At 39.9% G+C, this 17834-nt stretch overlaps 1 protein-coding gene across 2 annotated transcripts in view; it reads right to left on the bottom strand.

Moving 5' to 3' along the window:
• The window catches only part of LOC124146085 (guanine nucleotide-binding protein subunit alpha-11-like), a 169632-nt gene that overhangs the window by 33234 nt on the left and 118564 nt on the right, over window positions 1–17834 (bottom strand). The gene's annotated exons all lie outside the window — the stretch shown is intronic.

The following is a 17834-nucleotide window of genomic DNA, read 5'->3' on the forward strand; positions in this document are numbered from 1 at the left end:
AAAGAGAAAAAACAACAACAATATGATAAATAATACGATCCCAGTTTGTCTATGAGTGTATAAATACACTTGTGATCTGACGTCATAAAGACGTTTGACGTCAACTTACTTCAGTAAAAATCGCCATGTGTGCGGACTGTACAAAAATATCTTATTTCTCTCTCATGAGTTTGTAATGTACTAAAAACATTATTTCAAAACCTTTTAGCACAAATGCCTACAAGTATTCAATTAATCAGACATATCTAAAGACTGCAATTATTAGATAAACAGTTATAAGTTGGAAAATGAGTCCAAATGTTTGATGCCATGAATCTGAGAAATAAATATGAACTGAAGCTTGTGAATTGTTTTTTTTGTATTCCTAAGAGACTTTACAATATAATGAGAAATAAAAATGTGATTTTTCTACCATAAGGTCCCTTATCTCATGGTGGGTCTCATATAAAGTTCAAACTCACAATGCCGACTGACTACGGTAAAAGTAACTGTACAATATGCAGGAAGTGTTGATGGCCGGGGAGATCTGGGAACAGAGTGAAGGAGGTCGCAGTAACACCAGTGTAGGTTTGTCTGGTGACATCCCTCACTTCCGGACACAGCTCACACTGGCTAAACGAGCCTTGCTGATAATCCAACGGTTTACGGTAAAGTGCATGAATTCAAATGTGGCGTTCGCCTTTCATCACACACAAGAAACATCAAACTACAAAAGCCCATGTCAGTTTTATAAATAATCAATGAAGTTGCAGTGGGGTTTTATGCTGTTGCAGCTAATTAGATATTTTTTGTATTCATTTGATGTGTCCAATTGTTGTTTTTAAGTGAGATTGTTTGTTGTAACAGTTCTGAATCAACTGTTATAAACGTGAAATAGTTATTGAAACCCATTTTTAAGCCACGGTGAGTGTGTGGGTGGGTGAGTGATTGGGTGGGTGAGTTAGTGATTGAATTGGTGAGTGGTTGAGGCAGTGGTTGAGTGGTTGAGTGAGTGGTTGAGTTGGTAGGTGAGTTAGTGGTTGAGATTGTGAGTGCTTGGTTAGAGTGAGTGTGCGAGTGACTTGGTGGGTGAGTTAGAGGTTGAATTGTTATATAGCTGACTGAGTGAGTTAGTGGGTGAGTGAGTGAGTGAGTGAGTGAATGAGTGGTTGCGTGGGTGAGTTAGTGGGTGGGTGGGTGAGTGATTGGGTGGGTGAGTTAGTGATTGATTTGGTGAGTGGTTGAGGGAGTGGTTGAGTGAGTGAGTGAGTGAGTAAGTGGTTGAGTTGGTAGGTGAGTTAGTGGTTGAGATTGTGAGTGCTTGGTTAGAGTGAGTGTGTGAGTGACTTGGTGGGTGAGTTAGAGGTTGAATTGTTAAATAGCTGACTGAGTGAGTTAGTGAATGAGTGAGTGAGTGAGTGAGTGAATGAGTGGTTGAGTGGGTGAGTTAGTGGGTGAGTGAGTGATTGGGTGGGTGAGTTAGTGATTGATTTGGTGAGTGGTTGAGGGAGTTGTTGAGTGAGTGAGTGAGTAAGTGGTTGAGTTGGTAGGTGAGTTAGTGGTTGAGATTGTGAGTGCTTGGTTAGAGTGAGTGTGCGAGTGACTTGGTGGGTGAGTTAGAGGTTGAATTGTTAAATAGCTGACTGAGTGAGTTAGTGGGTGAGTGAGTGAGTGAGTGAGTGAATGAGTGGTTGAGTGGGTGAGTTAGTGGGTGAGTGATTGGGTGGGTGAGTTAGTGATTGATTTGGTGAGTGGTTGAGTGAGTGAGTGAGTGGTTGAGTTGGTAGGTGAGTTAGTGGTTGAGATTGTGAGTGCTTGGTTAGAGTGAGTGTGCAAGTGACTTGGTGGGTGAGTTAGAGGTTGAATTGTTAAATAGCTGACTGAGTGAGTTAGTGGGTGAGTGAGTGAATGAGTGGTTGAGTGGGTGAGTGAGTGGGTGAGTGGACTGAGTGAGTGGTTCAGTGAGTGAGTGGTCGAGTGAGTGGCTGAGTGGTTGAGTGAGTGGTTGAGTAAGTGGTTGAGAGGTTGTGCATGCAGAATGACACAGAAATTACACAGGAACACATAATTAAATGGCTCAGTACCGGTTTAACAGGACGCATTCAATATGGGTCATGGTAAACATTGATCAGATAAATTATTGATGACACAATTTGGTTCATATCTCAAACTTCCACCTCAAGAACATCATCAGTTTCTGCAAAATGAGCACCTATATTCATATCGTTGCACACGGGTACAAATCCAAGCTTCTTTAGCTTCAGAAGAGAACTAAAAACATGGCCAATTCTAAAGTTTACACAACACAGACAGAACACCATGACATAGGATGAAATAAACCTGAGGTTCAAATGTCTAAAAACGTAGTGGAACCATCTCCTACATAAATGATAATAAGATAAGCAGACACTACACTGTGGAGAGGGGAATCGCATACAACCAGTGAAACATGAGTATATGGTGAGATAAAGTGATGTGTTCAACAGGTGTGCTGTGTCTCTCTTCCTGTAACCCTCTCAGTGGATAAACACAATATATTGCTACCAGAGGTGATATCTAACATGTAGGTAGCAATGTGGCTGTATCAGTGCACAGATCCACATCCTAAAGCATGCTCAAAGTGCTGCATAATTACTCCGTGCGTGTGGCTCAGAAACATCTCAATTTTCATTCTCAGCTCCCTGGGGAGTATACAACCAAAGCTGCCTGTGAGGCACTAGATGGCTAACAACCACATTACCATCTCATCAACAATTTTTACCGTCACGATATGGCTGAAATATTGCTGATGTGACGTAAAGCATTAACTCACTCACTCACTCAACAATTTTTAACTATCCATGTAACTTAAAAATTACTAAGTGGTTATAACTGTTGTTCTGACTGAAATATTGAACAATATGGAGTGGATTTAATATCATTGACAAGAGCTGTGTAATAAATGGTAGGGAAGAAACAATATTGCATGAATCAGTAAGCAGTAGTGAAAAAAATGGCAATCATATGCCATCCAAAGAGAACAGAGATGTTTAAACAGTCTAACTGTTAACTTTGTGTGGCATTTCAAACTTGAGTGCTTTGGAGGATAAAAAGCAATTCAACCCATCTCAATTTCAGAATGGTTATCTTGCAATAAATTTGGGATGGATCCCTTCCTCTGAAGTCTAAAGTCAGCTAAGTGGGAGAGGGAGAGGAAAAAATCAGTGCAAAAACCAATGAAGTGACCTGTCACTGAATCTACACACATGATGGAGTGGTCATCATTAGACTCTCCCATTCCACCAGTATTGAATCGGAACATACAGCAACAGTGGTTGAAACTCAACTGTGAAGACAGATCAGAGTGAGTGAGTGAGTGAGTGAGTGAGTGAGTGAGTGAGTGAGTGAGTGAGTGAGTGAGTGAGTGAGTGAGTGAGTGGGTGGGTGGGTGAGTGAGTGAGTGCGTATTTGAGTGAGTGAGTGAGTGAGTGAGTGCGTATTTGAGTGAGTGAGTGAGTGAGTGCGTATTTGAGTGAGTGAGTGCGTATTTGAGTGAGTGAGTGCGTATTTGAGTGAGTGAGTGAGTGAGTGAGTGAGTGAGTGAGTGAGTGAGTGAGTGTTTGAGTGAGTGTTTGAGTGAGTGTTTGAATGAGTGAGTGGGTGTTTGAGTAAGTAAGTGGGTGAGTGCTTGAGTGTGTGTTTGAATGAGTGAGTGAGTGGGTGTTGGAGTAAGTAAGTGGGTGGATGGGTTTTGAGTGAGGGAGTGAGTGGGTGAGTGGGTGAATGGGTGAGTGAGTGGATGAATTTGAATGAGTGAGTGGGTTGCTTGGTTTTGAGTAAGTGAGTGAGTGGACTAACTAATTAACTAACTAAAACCCTTTCCATATTCATAAGAAATCTCTGCTTAGTCGATTGTACGTATCCAACCATATCATTATAAAGCATGTGTTTAAGAATCACTATTAAAAAGGGATGATACCAGGTGATCACGAAAAGGATGAGCGTACCCTGATCTACTGGTAGCATGTCACAAACACATGCAAAAGCAAGTCAATTGTTCACCTGAAAAAACATGCCACACGTCTACCATAACACTTATAGCTCATTCAAGGACGTGGCCAATACAACAAGCTTCGTGAAATCTGTTTACATTCCAATAATCAATAATCGGATCAATAATATTACAATTTACTGCCAACCTAGTCTGTGTATGCTCTGTGTATGCTCTGTGTATGCTCTGTGTATGCTCATTTACATATATATGTATATACGTTGCAGAGCTTAAGTAATAATATTCATGTCCTATTTTTTATTCACATTACCTCAGAAAGCTTAGCACATGCTATTACCCACTAGAACTGTCATACTGTCTGTACTAATTGTCAATGGCCAGGAAATGTCAAAGCCCGAGGCATGGATGAGGATGGCACCCATCATGGCCACCAGGCACTGGGTGGCAGCGTCTCCATGTCACCAAGGTGATCCTTCACAGCAAAGGTTACTGAGATCCCATGAATATAGACAGATGGATGCTGCTATGGCTTCACACAATTGTCCGATGCTGCCAGACCATATCTCTGGCATTTAACCAAAGAAGAATGGAATAATGATTACAAAGCTGTTCACTTTGTGAAACTCTTCCTGTATTTCTCCAGCATTTTGCACAGTCTTCGCATGAATCACCTTTTAATGACAATGTATTAAGATACTGAATATACATTGCTATTTAAAACATCTTGCAGAGATGAATAATAAATGTTGGTCAGTGCATAATCAACATAAGTATTGTTAAACAATCTTAACTACTTTCTATCATTTACTGGGACCTCCTCCGCGGTCAAGTGGTAGAGCGTCTGCCCGGATAGCGGAAGGTCTGGGGTTCGATCCTGACCACGTCATACCAAATGAATGAATGAATGAATATGGTTTTACGCTGCTTTTAGCAATATTCCAGCAATATCACAGCGGGGGACACCAGAAATGGGCTTCACACATTGTACCCATGTCGGGAATCAAACCTGGGTGTTCGGCATGACGAGTGAACGCTTTAACCACTAGGCTGTCCGACCGCCGGCCGCTTCATACCAAAAGATGTTCAAAGATGGTACTTGTTGTTACCCTGTCTGGTGCTCGGCATTAAGGAGCTAAAACAAGGACTGGTTGGCTCGGAGTCAGTATACTGTGTCTGAGTGGGGTATTCATGTTAAACTGCGGCATGGTATCTCAGTGAGCTAGCACTATAAAAATCTGCATGAGTCCAGACTATTACAAGCAGCCACACAAACACACACACGTACATGCACGTCGCTATGTAAGTGCAATAATCTTGGATGCGATGTTAAACCCAATTTCACCTCACCTCACCATCATTTACTGTTGGACATGGCTAGTTTGAGTTGGACATGGCCAGTAAGGAATAGTTGTGTTCTCACTAATCGTAGTAACAGTTTCACATGTACAGCTAGTTGTGGCTAGTAAGGAATAGTCGTGTTCTCACTAATCGTAGTAACAGTTTCACATGTACAGCTAGTTGTGGCTAGTAAGGAATAGTCGTGTTCTCACTAATCGTAGTAACAGTTTCACATGTACAGCTAGTTGTGGCTAGTAAGGAATATTCGTGTTCTCACTAATCGTAGTAACAGTTTCACATGTACAGCTAGTTGGTTTGTTGCTTAACGCTGCACTCAGAAAATATTCCAGCTTTACGACGGCGGACTGTAAATAATCAAGTGGACCAGACAATCCAGTGATTGACATCATGAGCATGGTCCAAGCAATTGGGTTATGACATGGTCAGCAAGCCTAATACCACCTGATCCATTTAATTGGTGTCCAGGTGTCAACAGCATTGCTGAAGACTAATTCTAGTTATATAATGCATTGTAGACTAATTAAGTTGGATTTTGCTTATTGTGTCGATTCCTGTATTGTCCTTTTGTAAAGCAGATGAAATAAACTTTGATTAATGACAGCAAAAATAATAATAATAGTTAATAACAGAGAAATGGAATAACCTTAAGTTGAATGAGTGAGTTGGTTTCATATTGACTTGAAGAATATCTTGGTTATATTATGGTTACATCTTTATAATTTGGTTATAATAAATCATGTTTACTTCATGATATCTTGGTCATATCATGGTTAATATATCTCGGTAATACATACTGAACAACAAAAGTTCCTGTGACATTGAATAAGATTTAATGCAAAGTTATGATTTTTACCAAATCTGAAACAATTTTGATTTGCAACAGATAAAAGACTCCTGTAAGTGTTCAAATGGTTTAATTTGCCGTACTGACTTCAGAAAATGTGTGATTTCATTAAAAACATGAACATGCCAAAATGTCAATTTACAAATTCAATAGCGTGTGTGTCTACCTCGGGTTGCGATGCAAGCAAAACATCTTCGTCTCATGGAATGGACCAGGCGTCGCACAAAGTCCTGTGGGATACCTGTCCATATCTGCTGGAGCATGTTTCAAAGTTCCTGGAGTGTCTGTGGAACATGTGGTTGACGTCGAAGGCGCCGATCCATCTCATCCCACATGTGCTCAATTGGTGAGAGATCAGGGGAGCGAGCTGGCCAGGGGATTCACGTTGTTTTGTTGAAGAGAATCAAGTCAAGCAATATGAGGCCGGGCGTGGTCATGACGCAAAAACAGAAGAACAACAGGGCCGATAGCACTGTCCATTGAGATTTCCCTCTATCACTATCAAACGGGTCCTCTGTCTTGCTGTAATCCCACCCCATACCATAACGCAGCCGCCCCCGAACCAATCTTCTTCCATGACACAATGATTGATGTAACGTTCACCTCGATGTCGGTACACTCGAATCCGTCCATCGCTGTGGCTGAGGTGAAAACGAGACTCGTCAGTGAATAGAACTTGTCCTCACTGCATGGCCGTCTAGCGTAGATGCTGTCTGCACCACTGTAGACGTGCTTGACGGTGGTTTCCTGTCAAAATGGGACGTCTGGCAGGTCTTCTGGCGACAATCCCTGCACATCAGAGGCGACGACGTACGGTTTGTGAAGATATTCGTTGAAGGCCAGGGATGCTTCTTGCAGTCACTATTGCTGGCTGGAATAGATTTCATAGGTGTGTTGTTGGAATCCAGTTGTCTTGTCGATTATTGGTTACGCGTGGCCTGCCACTCCGAGGATGGTCCCTGACTGCATTCTTCTGTTGCCAACGTTGCCATAAACACCAATTGTGTTTCTGTGGACGTTAAATTTGCTTGCAACATCACGTTGACTCGATCCTGCTTCATGCACAACAATGGCTCGCAGACGCTCATTTTCGGACAGGCATGGCATTTCGTAATGTTGAATAATTGCGTAATTTTGTGTTTTTTCTGAGTGGTTGCTAAACAATGCATATGGAATCCCATTAACGCACATGTTTTTATACCCATTCTTGAGTAGTGAAATGCATGGGGCTTGCATAAAAGTCAACTTTTGCATGGAATGCATGCTTTTCTGTAGCAGTTGCGTTTTTGTGACTTGATTCCATACATGTACTACAATATTGAAAACCAAACTTTACCTGTTTGAAAAATACACTAAAATATTAGTGTCACAGGAATTTTTGTTGTTGAGTATATGTTATATCTGGATTATATCAATGTCGTATCATGTTAATTATATTGGTTATATCATGTTATATCTGGTTACATATTTGTTAAATCTGGATTATTTATTGATTATATCTTGTCAATCATGATAATACCTGTTTATATCATTGTCCTATGTTGTTATATCTGTGATCTATCATGTTCTATCTTGGTTCTATCTTGGTCATTTCTAGTTTACTTCATGGTTCTATCTGGGTTCTATCAAGGTTATATCATGGCTCTATCTTGGTTCTATCTGGGTATCTATCATGGTTATATCTTGGTTACATCAAGACAGCTGTGACAGCTTCATGTGGGAGGAAAGCCATAGTCATGAAACCATGCTATAAAACATGCCACCCTTCTTGAACTGCCTGTACAAGATTTATGCTCTGTTTAAATAGCAAAGAAAAAAGGAAGAAGCAGCCTGAACAGCGTTAGTAAAAAAATGTCCTGAAAACCAAACCGCTTTCAGAGATTACCTGCTTCCGATGCCTTTAAATCACCACTTTGTATCTTGTTACAACATTAGGGACTTCCTTCAACATTAACCCAAATGGCACAAGTCCCTTAAAGAACTGCATAAACAATGAGCAGGGAATAAGAGTAGAAAAGGAAACATTTATTACAAGCAGTGGGTGATCAATGCCTTTTGTTCGTTAACCTGCAGTAATGCATGCACGTACTGAATGGCTCCACTTCAGTTCATAACTATCGTAGCATCATCCTAAATTCTAGCACGGTTTACATTTCAGCAAATCTCTTGAGCATCCTGCTGGGCAATGTGTACTCTGCCTGACCGATTTCTCTGGCACCATTGATAGAGGATCATAGAATGGTATTTCCCAATGGCAGCTAGTACAATCAGGGCATACAGATAGGCAATTACCTATGCAATTTGGGGGAAGTTTGGGGTTAGTAAACTTTTCCCAAATCTAGAGTGACATGCCATCATTTCATTGGTAGCATTGTCTTTTGCCGACTGAATCTCATCAGCATGGATGATGTTGCGGATACGTTCTCATTAGTATTTTAAATACGATGTCGTATCACAGCACCAACAGCCTACGTCAAAGTCATCGTTAGAGCAAAGATCGGCTTGAGCAGAAGGCATCCTCTGTCTTCATTATTTCTCACAAAAGCAGCATTGTTACGACGTAAATTGTAATAAAAAGGTAAATTGTAATACTTGCAGCAAATTATAATAATTTTGTCGTAAATTGTAATAACAACGTAAATTGTAATAAAATTTGACGTAAATTGTAATAAAAATTGACGTAAATTGTAATAATCTCAACTTGCGGTAAAATGTAATAACTTTTTACGTAAATTGTAATAACCTTATAAGTTTAGTGTCAAAGGCGTTAAATGACTAGAACCTATCCTTGTCAGGGTTGGTACAGGGTTTATCGTACAATCGTTATTAAAGTATGGGTGTGGGGGAGGATTGAGGTCGTTATCGTACATTGTTGTATAATTATATGTATATATAAACGCATTGGAATTTCATTTCTATGGTTGTCCAGAAGAGGATTAATTACTAGAGTGAACTTAGTTTTCTTATTTATTTGAGAAATACTCTGTGTGTTTTGTATTATATTTTGATGAAGAATTCAAATACAACAAATGAGTGACAGATCTCCTGTGTGCAATGTCAAATGAAAAAAACCCAGTACTCAGCAAATGCAGCATAGATTTCCCATGCATGGTAAAGGAGAATACTTAATACATAACATTATATACAATGTTTTTATTGATATCAAAAGAGGGGCGAGGATATTCTTTACCTACATTGCATATACTATTAGATATTGTGTATTCTCGATCTCTGTGAACTTCTCACAGATAAAGAAATAATAATAAATAAATGCAAACCATGTTAACTTATGCAATATTTGTAGCAATGTATGATTAACATATGGATCATTAATATAACATAAAATATTTCCTTTCATAGGAAGAAGTATATTTAATGAAATAAATGAATAAATGTAACTGTCTGGATTCCTTTCATATGTCATGAAGAACTAACAACAACTTACTGACAACTTATGCTGGGAAAATAACTCCTTGCCCCAACAACAAAAACAGAATCCATCATGATAACGGCACGAAATCATAATTCACAAGCATACACAAATTTAATCCGGTATCTTCGGGCATGTCTTGTTGAGTTTCAAAGAGAATCAGAATGTATAATCAATTTGTTGCAATCAATTATTGCTGAAATAAAACTGTTTTGATCAAAATTGAAAGGATGGAAAATCTATAATGAAAAGGGTTTTGTCACTAACGTAAATATTCTCTTTGACCTTATACGAAGAGTATTCTAAGATCATTAAACCCGGCAATCGTTGGTGGATTGCGCCAAGCAACCTTGATACCAAATTTGGTACCTCACGTATAATGCGGTACATAATTTTCGAAACAGATAATTACGTTTTTCATAAGTTATCACTAATTTGTGACATATATACGGACAAAAATTACCTCAGAGGATAATCTTCTCTGGGGGTTTAAGAGGATTAAAATAATTCCAGCTAACATCAAGCACTGTAATAAAATATATTGAAATTATACGATACCTTCTTAACATTTCAGTGAAAAGAAAAACCAAATTATATGTATGTATGTATGTATGTATGTATGTATGTATGTATGTATGTATGTATGTATGTCATTGGTATCACATATATGACTGCACTTCTACATACTCTAGATGACAGTATCATGTACGTAGATGAAAGTATGTAAGTGGACGATAGTATCTAGATGGCATACTATCATCTACGTAGAAGATACTATCATATACGTAGATGAAAGTATCTTCTACGTTGATGATAGTATCTTCTACGTAGATGATAGTATCTTCTACGTAGATAGGGGGCACAGGTGGCCCAGTCGTCTAAGGCGCCGCGATTCGCTGTGCAGAGTTGCGTCCCCTGGACACGCCAGAAACCTATGATGGTGGGTTCGAATCCCGGTTCGCCCTGATTATGTTTCTAGGTTTGTCAGCACCATACCCGTGCTCGTGGGTTTCACCGAAGTGGTAAATGTCTGAGACCTGCATCACTTCGGGCTTTCCTCCAACATTAAGCTGACACGCCGTGATATAACTGGAATACTGTTAAAAGCGGCGTTAAACCCAACTCACTCACTCACTCACTCACTCAATTCTACGTAGATGATAGTATTTTCTACGCAGATGGTAGTATCTTCTACGTAGATGATAGCATGCCACAAACATCACATCACTTCCAATAAATGTCTTTCACTTTCAGAAGTTCCAAAAGATATTTTAAGATTCCTTGATAAGAAGATTTTGTATGTCAACAGTAATGACTTTAAAGTAAGTTGTTTCAAGAAAGATGTAAACATATCAAATATTTTTTTTATAGTGAGTAAGGGAAAGGGTTCTCTGCCACAAGTGATCAACAATATCTTGGTGTTTTTTCCATTGAAATACGCGCACGCAACCTGGTGTTGAGAGATCCATTCATTTAATTTTCACCACTATTTTGGCTTTTAAGCAAAATGGAACCTGTTTTAGCAGATAAACATGATTGATTATTCTTAGCCATGAGATGCAGTTGTTTTTCATACATATCATAATGAAGTATTTGTAATCTACTTTGTGTTGATTTTGATTTTCCTACATACCTTATTTTCTTGAGTATTGTGCGCACTTTTTTTCCCAAAAACACAGCTGTGCATTATACACAAATTAATGACTTTTGATGTTTTTTTCCCCCATGGAAAGACATTACTGTGAGCACGTAACACCTGAAATGCCATGTCAACAAATCCATACTCAAGTACGCAAATTAGTCATGTAATTACACTGTCTGGCTATAAAAAGTGTTCTTTGTATATCTGGACTTATGTTTGTAACTTATTTTATTAATTTTATTCAAAATTCCTTTTAATATTGTTTTAATTAATTTCGGCGAAATTGTGTGTGAAGCGATCGGAAGATCTCACCGTTATTAACAGCAACCACGGTCAGATTACAGGTACATGTGTTATCATTCAGTGATGCACTGCACAGGCATCTCATGGAATACACAAGGGCATCACATGGAATACACAAGGGCATCTCATGGAATACACAAGAGCACCTCATGGAATACACAAGGGCATCTCATGGAATACACAAGGTCATCTCATGGAATACACAAGGGCAGCTCATGGAATACACAAGGGCATCACATTGAATACACAAGGGCACCTCATGGAATACACAAGGGCATCACATGGAATATACAAGGGCATCTCATGGAATACACAAGGGCATCTCATGGAATACACAAGGGCACCTCATGGAATACACAAGGGCACCTCATGGAATATACAAGGGCACCTCATGGAATACACAAGGGCATCACATGGAATACACAAGGGCATCTCATGGAATACACAAGGGCAGCTCATGGAATACACAAGGGCATCACATTGAATACACAAGGGCAGCTCATGGAATACACAAGGGCATCACATGGAATACACAAGGGCATCTCATGGAATACACAAGGGCACCTCATGGAATACACAAGGGCATCTCATGGAATACACAAGGGCATCTCATGGAATACACAAGGGCATCTCATGGAATACACAAGGGCATCTCATGGAATACACAAGGGCATCTCATGGAATACACAAGGGCACCTCATGGAATACACAAGGGCATCTCATGGAATACACAAGGGCATCTCATGGAATACACAAGGGCACCTCATGGAATACACAAAGGCATCTCATGGAATACACAAGGGCACCTCATGGAATACACAAGGGCACCTCATGGAATATACAAGGGCACCTCATGGAATACATAAGGGCACCTCATGGAATACACAAGGACATCTCGTGAAGCACTGCAAGGGCATCTCGTGAAGCATTGCAAGGGCATCTCATGAAGCATTGCAAGGGCATCTCATGAAGCATTGCAAGGACATCTTGTGAAGCACTGCAAGGGCATCTTGTAAAATATGCAAGGGCATCTCGTGAAGCATTAACTATTGCCTCCAATAAAAATATTTTCTGCAGATACATAACTGCATTGAGGAGTATTAAACTCATAAAGCTGAAGCAACCATGCAATTTCATATCTTCCACCACTCATCCCTTATAAATGGAAAATCCACTTACTATTCAGAAAACAGTGTTCCAAATTATTCAAAGTTGAAAAAGTCAAGGGGGCCTTGTCTTAACCCTTGATGTTGCAAATTTAACATTAAGAGGATCCCTACATTAAACTATCAAAGACCTCACATCCCCTTAAATTTCTAACTCTGATACAATACCATACAAAATCTGAGAATGTAAAGAAATGTCTATCCTACAATAATACTAAATAAAGGTAAAACAAATTGTATTTTTGAACGCATTTTCATTGTATTCTCAGTGGCATAAAACATTGTCGGTTTCCTTGTTCCACAGATGAATACAACCCATGAATTAAGAGTGTTGCAAAAGCTTTGCTTTGTTAACAAAGGTAAAAACGTCTATAACAGACAGCCATGTTGGAGATGGCAGAATCCTGACTCCACCACGACACTGTGTGTGTCACAGAGCCAGTGGAGACATCTTTTCCTTCAGCTCAGTCGCATTCCTTCAGCATAAGTCATTCTGACAAATGTCAAATTTTCAAAGTTTAAAGGATTTTTTCTATTTTCGAAAGGCACACAATTATTTCAAATAAATTTGAGGAACAGATTACTACACAATTTGAGGTTATGTAATCATCGCAGCTTTAGGTTTCTTTATTAATTTCATATTTCTCGTGAACTGCCTTCCCATTACCTAATAAAATTGCCCAATAATGAATAATGTTTCGTTTTATTTATTTTCAAGCCCTGTTAAGAAATGACTTCATCACCTAAAACCATTCATAGTGTGTCAGATTGGTTGTGGGGAAACTAGCTGTAGTAACCATGTTCATATTTATGGAGCTACAAGTGACACAATTAGAATCAAGTTACATGTACTTCAATAGATTTATAACCTCCTGAAGAAAGAAATAGTTAGTATTGAGTCACACTGCTTATAACTCCAAGGCTAACACAGATCAAGAGATCAAGCCCTAGAACAGGCAAACCAGTCATTAGAGATTGAGTGAATGTTGTTTTGTGCAACAGTCAGTAATATTCAAATGTGTCACAGCTGCCTTTAAGTGAGTGAGTGAGTGAGTATGGTTTTACGCCGCTTTTAGCAATATCACAGCAATATCACAACGGGGGACACCAGAAATGGGCTTCACACATTGTACCAATGTCGGGAATCGAACCCGGGTCTTAAGTGTGACGAGCGAACGCTTTAACCACTAGGCTACCTGACCGCCCCTGCCTTTAAATGAACAGACCCAGGCTCAAATTGGCTCTTCAGCAACCCACGCTTGTCGTAACAGGCAAATGGTGGTGAGGCTCACTGACTTGGATTGATGCATGTCATTGTGTCCCAATTGCATAGATTGATGAACACAATGTCAATCACTAGATTGTCCAGTCCAGATTTGATTATTTACAGACTGCTGTCATATAGCTAGAATCTTGCTGATTGCAGTGTCACACAAAAAGCCAAAGCAAAGCAACATCCATGCCCTCAGGGCACCATGACACGCAACCATCCAGGCAACATTTTGTGATCACACAATCACCATCTTGGATGGCTCTTAGACCGTGGTCTAGTGGTAGAGCATCCTCCCGGGGAACGGAAGGTCAGGGGTTCGATCCCTAACTGCTTCATACCAAAAGGCATTAAAAGATGGTACTTGTTGTTACCCTGTCTGGCGCTCGGCATTAGGGGACTAAAACAAGGACTGGTCAGCTCGTAGTCAGTATACTGTGTCTAAGTGGTATTCATGTTAAACTGTGGCAAGGTCACCTGACATTTAGTAAGGAATAAATATAAATGTAAACAGTAATTCATCAGCAGGATGGCAGAAGGTTGATGTACACAAAAATGGGGATTAACAATTAGGATTAGCATCTTATAAATAACAGCAATTAAGTGTTTCAAGGCATATAGATGTCATGGCTCCAGGGTAATGAGCCTTTGCAATTAAATGTTCCTCAGACAATGGGTGTCGTAAATCAGTCGCTATGACAGTACTATTACTGCTTGTACTGTCTGGATAATGCTCAGCTTCACAGTGCTTAGCCCACTGAGATACCATGCCACAGTTTAACAAGGATAACCCCACTCAGACACAGTATACTGACTCCGAGCCGACTAGTCTTGTTTTTACCCCTTAAAGCCAAGCAACAGGCAGGGTAACAAGTACTATCTTTTTTTAATTTTTGGGTATGACACAGCCAGGGGATCGAACCACCTACATTTCAGTCTCCAGGCAGGTGCTCTACCCACTAGACCACGGAGGAATCACACAATATATCGAACTGACACGCCTTGAAACAAAACGGATGGAAATGGAGAACGGAATATTAGTTTTAGACACAGTAAAATAATACGCTACCAATGAACACAAACACATCTCAACATTTGATTCTGACATGTTGAATTTGTATGTGCGCTATTTCAAATGGACTGGCAGTAAAGCATATTTCCCTATATGTTTCATTGTTCTCTTATTCGTTTTCATCAGTCTATAAGTCAATGAGTGTACTCAAGTCACTACACAGTACTGTAAATGTAATTACTGAGATAAGAGAATGTTCCTAACGTAATCTTAAGTGTCATCAATAAAACTAAAGTTGGGCAGGCAACGTCTCATTAACATTCTAGCATAACTTCACAGGAATGTTATTTTTATGCTTGTGAAGAATCCATTCTTCAAAAACTGTTGGAGTAAGGGAATAGGAATGTTTGGATTAAAATAATGCCTCAACCGTTTTCCCTTGATGCCAACAGTGGTACCATGAGTGAGTGAGTGAGTGAGTTGTGTTTCATGCTGCTTTTAACAGTATTCCAGTTATATCACGGCATGTCAGCTTAATGTGGGAGGAAAGCCCGAAGTGATGCAGGTCTTAGACGTTTACCACTTCGGTGAAACCCACGGGCACAGGTATGGTGCTGACAAACCTAGAAACATAATTGGGGCTAAACAGGATTTGAACCCACAATCATAGGTTTCCGGTGTGCCCAAGGGACACAACTCTGCACAGTGAATCGCCACCCGTGCCTCCAGGTCTGTATGAGTTGAAGGTCTGTAAGGTTTGAAGGTTTGCATGGGTCTGTATGAGTTGAAGGTCTGTATGAGTTGAAGTGTTGAAGGTCTGTATGAGTTGAAGGTCTGTAAGTGTTGAAGGTCTGTATGAGTTGAAGTGTCGAAGGTCTGTAAGGTTTGAAGGCCTGTATGAGTCTGTATGAGTTGAAGGTCTGTAAGGTTTGAAGGCCTGTATGAGTCTGTATGAGTTGAAGGTCTGTATGAGTTGAAGGTCTGTAAGGTTTGAAGGTCTGTATGAGTCTGTAAGTGTTGAAGGTCTGTATGAGTTGAAGTGTTGAAGGTCTGTATGAGTTGAAGGTCTGTAAGTGTTGAAGGTATGTATGAGTCTGTATGAGTTGAAGGTCTGTAAGGTTTGAAGGTCTGCATGAGTCTGTATGAGTTGAAGGTCTGTAAGGTTTGAAGGTCTGCATGAGTCTGTATGAGTTGAAGGTCTGTAAGTGTTGAAGGTCTGTATGAGTTGAAGTGTTGAAGGTCTGTAAGGGTTGAAGGCATGTAAGAGTCTGTATGAGTTGAAGGTCTGTAAGGTTTGAAGGCCTGTATGAGTCTGTATGAGTTGAAGGTCTGTAAGGTTTGAAGGTCTGTATGAGTTGAAGGTCTGTAAGGTTTGAAGGTCTGTATGGGACTGTATGAGTCTGTATGAGTTGAAGGTCTGCATGAGTTGAAGGTCTGTAAGGGTTGAAGGTCTGTATGAGTTGAAGGCTGATATAGAATCTCATTACACACTGTATTTGTGTTAGCTCAGACAATGGCAGCACTGACCAAGGTCTGACCCCAGGGCAAAGATCTGAAGCGCCACCTGGGGGGATGTCAGAAATACAAGCAGAAAAAGTCGGCATGTCTCCCCAGGTTCTGTGGTCAAGATGCCATTGAGAGATCAATAATTCCTTTGTGGCTATGATTACAACATAACTGGGAGATAATACATTTGTACCATGACTGAGTGTGTTTCAGATCTTCACTGATTATAATGTAACACAGAAGTCATATCACAATATCAGGAACTGAGCCAGGGGTGTTGCAAGAACAACGCTTTAAACATTGAACAAAAAGTTCAGTTACCATAAATCATGAAATTAATGTGTCACTAAATAATTAATGAGAGTGTCGACCCCTGGCATGATGCTTGTAGCCCTGCCTTTGACCTACAAAAACTAACGAACAAACAAGAACTCCAGGATTTAGAATTCAAGCGTAAAGTATAGGGTGATAGCAATTTAATTGAATAAACTTACAGGCAAGACCCGTCAATCAGACATCGTTGAGTGAGTGAGTGAGTGAGTGAGTGAGTGAGTGAGTGAGTGAGTGAGTGAGTGAATTTGGTTTAACGCCGCTTTTAACAGTATTCCAGTTATATCACAGCGTGTCAGCTTAATGTGGGAGGACAGCCTGAAGTGATGCAGGTCTCAGATGTTTACCACTTCGGTGAAACCCACGAGCATGGGTATGGAGCTGACAAACCTAGAAACATAATAGGGGCGAACCGGGATTCAAACCCACAATCATAGGTTCCTGGCGTGTTTCTGGCTCTTGCGGGCAGATGACCATTAAGTACGCTGATCACTGTGTCGGATTAACGAGGCTGATTAATGAGTGATTTCGGTAAATGAGATGTGTCAGAGTCAGATTAACGGGTCTAAATAGCACTGATTTAATCTGTTCCCATCATTAGTGTCGGATAAAACCGACTGTCGGATTAACGAGTGTCGGATTAACGAGACTTGACTGGAGTATATTATATTTTCAAATTTTACTTCAACTGCTTGACATCTGAACTTACTTAACTGAAATCAAAAGCAAGAGATTCCAAACAACACATACTCAATTAGATCGAGTCACTGACGAAACTTCTACATGTTCCAAGTGTTGTTATACGAGTTAGCTCAATCCTTTACACATACATGAGCAGTATAGTGTATTCACCACAGCTGCTGTTGAACTGGACATAAATTTCAAATAATCTCAAATCATTATCGTTACTTTGACGTTTTCTTTTATTATTTAGAAGATAGATACTATGTGTGTGTCTATTTCCGGGATTCTATCGAGTATTTGCATCTTGGAAACTCATCT

Source organism: Haliotis rufescens, unplaced genomic scaffold (genome assembly GCF_023055435.1).
Source record: "Haliotis rufescens isolate VD_foot unplaced genomic scaffold, xgHalRufe1.0.p SCAF_12, whole genome shotgun sequence".
Lineage (NCBI taxonomy): Eukaryota > Metazoa > Mollusca > Gastropoda > Lepetellida > Haliotidae > Haliotis > Haliotis rufescens.